At 32.3% G+C, this 4568-nt stretch overlaps 1 long non-coding RNA gene across 1 annotated transcript; it reads right to left on the bottom strand.

Annotated features, from left to right (window-relative positions):
• Nucleotides 1–710: 710 nt before the first annotated feature.
• Nucleotides 711–2591, bottom strand: LOC129927477 (uncharacterized). The gene is made up of 2 exons (XR_008779089.1): nucleotides 2260–2591; nucleotides 711–854 (listed from the first exon to the last, which is right to left on the bottom strand). It is a non-coding gene; the product is annotated as an uncharacterized LOC129927477 (long non-coding RNA).
• Between the last annotated feature and the right edge of the window lie 1977 nt (nucleotides 2592–4568).

The raw sequence follows: 4568 nt of genomic DNA, 5'->3' as shown, positions 1-4568 counted from the left end.
GTCAGGGAAGTGGAAAATAAATTATAGTATCAATATAATGTTAAGTAATGCATATAGGCTACTGTTGATGTAATTATGCAACTCATTTTATTAAATTTTAGTAACCCAATTATTGCCAGTTAATCACTGAATATATATATTTTTTTTATTGTTATTAAAAAATGCAGAGCTATACATAATTTAAAGTGTTTAATAAATAAGGCTGGCAGTCGAGTCGAAAGATTAATGAGGAATGCAGTATTTTCCATGGCTACGCAGCCCTAGCTGGTGGTCAATTTAAATGTTCTTTACGACGTCTACGTCTTCCCTCATCAGTGGATTTTCTTTTGGCCTCTAATATGTATTCCACGTTGCAATTTCTAATAAATAGCATCATTCGAAGAATGAGATCCAACTTATTTTTAAAAAATGTAACCCCTTTACAGATCAAGTCATCATTGCAATGGACATTCAGATCTGCATTAACATAAAAATGATCAAAATTTGAATAGGTTTCGAAACGCAGAAAGTTGTGTGGTTTGCATTCCGAACTGTCTTCTCTGTGGTCTCAGGTTCAAACATTGACCACTGCCATTAACTAACATCCTGCTGGAGTTTTGGGCTATGACTTAATAATATTAAATCCTGATTCGAAACTTTGTCTAAACCTAGCAAGTGAAAAGGAACATACTAAAATAATGTTGTGTGTATAATGAAGAACTCTATTAAAATGTGATTTTGTATTTACATTTATTGGTATTTATTATATAAAATAAAATTGTAGAATGTTTCTGTGATTTGTTTCACAGGGAATATTGTATTTCCAAAATGATGAAAGATCCATCTAGTAAACTTGTCTGTATGCCACATGTTTTCTGTAAAATAGATTTAAAAAAATTTATTTATTAACATTTATACTTAATTATGTATACATTATATATAGAACTAGTGGTTATATATATAAATATATATATATATTATATATGTTATACTGATTATCTGATCTAACATCAACATCTAACTCTTATTGTTCTTAATAATAATAAATTACTCTACTCTAGGTCTAGGCAATCTAATATATATAAGACTAGGGTCAGTCTTAAGCCACTGCAACCTATGCGGTCACAGTGGGCCCTGCACTTTCATAGGCTTCGTGCTAATTCTAGGTGTAATAGTTAAATTGCAATATATATATATATATCGGTATATATAAAACCTGGAAATCTCATAAAAATCTCCTGAAAAATAAACAAAATTGTGGGTGTCATTCATTCTGGAAAACGCTAATCCTACGCGAGATAAACGAAATAAGACATTGTCAGCTTTCATGTACTAAAATGTAATAATCAGGCAAATTTTCACGTTAATCAGAAGTTTCCATACTTTATTTACTTTAATAGAGTGACTGGCATTTTAATATGCCATAGGTTGCAAAGTTTGTAAAGTAAAGTTAATTTGATCGTAATCTTGTACTTAGTAAAGATTTAATAAAATTCAAAGTCGAATTTTTTTTAAATACGAAATCTTAATTTTCACTTATTATCCTTATTCCCACCCAAACTAGGCCCCACACAATCAGTTTCACATAGGGCCCCGCAATCGTTAGGACCCGCCCTGTTTAAGTTTAAGACTTAAAGAAATGTCACATGTGTTTAGTAAAAATCTGTATTTTATATTACCAATATAAATGATGACTTATCATTTTTTTAGATCTAAAGTTTAGCCTTATTAATAAGTATAGTAAGGGCTAGTAAAGAGTATAAATATATTCTAGATAGATTTAGCTTAGGCTTTAGGTTTAGTCCTTGACTATTATAATATTATATTTATATCTATGAATAATCTTTATGCTATTGCTAGGACACTACTCACTAGGTCTTACTATTACAGAACAGAGATATACAAATTCAAGCATTAAAAAATGTTGGCGACTGGGCTTAGACTTAACATAGAGGCTAGTCTAGATTACTCTAGATCTACTTAAATTAGTTAAATCTACTAGTTTATAAACTATTACTAGTATTACTAGTAGTAATACTACAATTAGTACAATAATACAAGTCAAGTATTTATAAACTAGATCTAGATCTAGTGAGTGACTAGTAAAAGTGTTAGAAGGCCTAGCTAGAATTAGAGATATATAGAAAATAATATAGAATAGATAGATCTAACCATTTAGTTTTGTTATAATAAAAATTATAATAGACTAATAGTATACTATTAGTATATTAATTGGTATACTAGTACTATTAGACTTAGTATAGTCTAAGTATAGTATACCTAGACCTAGATGATCTACTAGTACTTGGTGATACTAGAGACTACTACTAGAGTAGACTAGATCTAGATCTATGATCTAGAATCTAGTGACAATCTAGTGACTAGTCCTATTATAATCTATAGGAAAGGCCCATCAGCGAAATGGCATATAAAGCGAACACCTCCCCGTAATTTTTATCCATTCTTATTTATTTCAAAAGTAACTGCAGAACTAATAAAATGGTATTACAAAGACACCATTTTTCTACATTTCCCACATGTTCACTTTCGTTTTCCCTCATACAATAAAGCATAGCTGAAGGTCAAAGTTGACATGTATGGAAATTTCATTCTCAAAACGTTTCCGGATAAACGAGAATAGGTCCGAACTTAAGGCGATTTTAAAGCAACAATGGACATTGGCCGAAAAAGATTTGCATATTGTACTTCTAAATAGATGAGGAAATAATTAGCTATAATAGCTAAGGCTATTTATTCCGTTGAAAAAAATATATTATGGGGTGTTCGCTCAAAATTACCTTTTTAACTGAAAACCTATTCAGCGAAAGCCCCTATAATAAGCTTAAAAAGCCATTTAATGATAATTTAATGACTGATTTAATCTGTTTTTCTTTTTGTCTTATCTATTGTTATTGTTTGTAAACTGAAATATTAAAATAATAGGCCTATTTTTAACCTTAACCCAATGTCTTCGATTTCGAAGATTAAGGATGAGTGCATTATAATACGTGTTTCACATGACTACGCCCAGTTACGACCAGCATATTTTCCCGCATTTTCTTTCCGCCTAAAATGTTTGACTCGCAGCTCTCCAACAGTCTCTCAGATGTCATATGCTGGCGGCAGTTACTTTCCTCTGTGCCAGTGAGGGTGAAATGACGCTTCAATTGATCTTAACAGCGCTTAGGCCTATACGGCTTATACGTTGGGGGGGGGGGGAATGGGGGTTGACCTCTGTTTTGCCGTCCTCCTTTTTTTAACTGGGGCTGGTTAACCTCTTAAATTGTTACTAATAAATGATATTAATATGTGTATAAATGTTTAAAAGATCAGAATTCATTTTTACAGGGTTCCCCCACCATTCTGAGATTAGGATTTCAGGAGATTTCCAAGAGTTTTCCAGGAGAAAATATTCGTACTCAGGAGCGGAAAAAATACGAACTATATATTTAGTAATAAATATAAGAATTACCATATAATATACATGTATAAAATTACAAGATCTCTCCTGAGCCTTTCGTCTCCATGCCCGAAACCCAAGCTGTTGTAGATCTGCCTCCCATACATCATCAATCCATCGCATTCGGGATCTGCCTTTGGGTCAATCAGCGCGCGTGTGTGTATATGTGTGTGTGTGGGGGGGGGGATCGAGTTATTGGTGATTAAGTGCACTGAACATGTGTTCTTAAAAAAAATAGTCGCAGTTACGAGAGTTTATGAAATGGAGAGTAAAACGACGTGGACTAGCCTATAGGGAGGAGGCGAGATAGAATTTTGTAGTTTCTTTCTTTAAAAAAAAATTGATCGCAAGTTTCGTAGGCTATATATAGACATCAGTTCCAAGCAGAGAAAGGAGATGTGGAGCACAAGATTAGTAGAAAAAAATTAGCCCTAATGCTTCAAGGAGACAATAGTTATAATGCTTCATGGAAGAAGTTAAATGATAGAACTAATTGAAGCATAATTTCCTATATATTAACATGCTATTTCGCTATTTTTTACGGCCTTTCGCTCATTATGACTCCCGCGAAAATTGCGTTCGCTGATTAGGTCCGACCCCTACCGTAAGTTGACTTGAATTATAAATTTAATAGCTGATTTGGAAAAAAGAGTGAAATTTAGTTTTATCGCCCAATAGCTGAGGAGTCCGCAGATGTTTTCATTTTTTTTAATAAGTTTAACCATTGCGGAGTTATAAATTCTAAACTAAAAACTGGCACAAAAGCGTTCGCCATTGGTCCTTTCCCATATCTATAATTATATTAATTCAATAGTCTGCTCTATAATATATTTTGAAAAAGTAGAAGAGTTCTCTTCAGGGCATTTTTTGGTGCATCCCATGATAAGTATCATTTAAAATTGTTGGACAGCAAGATTTAGCCATGTCTATTTTTATTTACATTTTCTCAGTCCATTACAATACGTCACTTCCGGTTTCGGCCATTGAAGCTGATTTTCAAATCTCGTTATTTTTTACACTTTCAAATTACTTTTTCTAATATAAATACGCTTTTCTAAAATCTCAAATTTTTAGGAACTAACTTTGATGCTATATACTATCTAAATCAATCGCTATCTCAATTTCGAAA

This window comes from Biomphalaria glabrata, chromosome 7 (genome assembly GCF_947242115.1).
Source record: "Biomphalaria glabrata chromosome 7, xgBioGlab47.1, whole genome shotgun sequence".
Taxonomy (NCBI): domain Eukaryota; kingdom Metazoa; phylum Mollusca; class Gastropoda; family Planorbidae; genus Biomphalaria; species Biomphalaria glabrata.
This window is presented reverse-complemented; position numbering and strand designations above follow the sequence as displayed.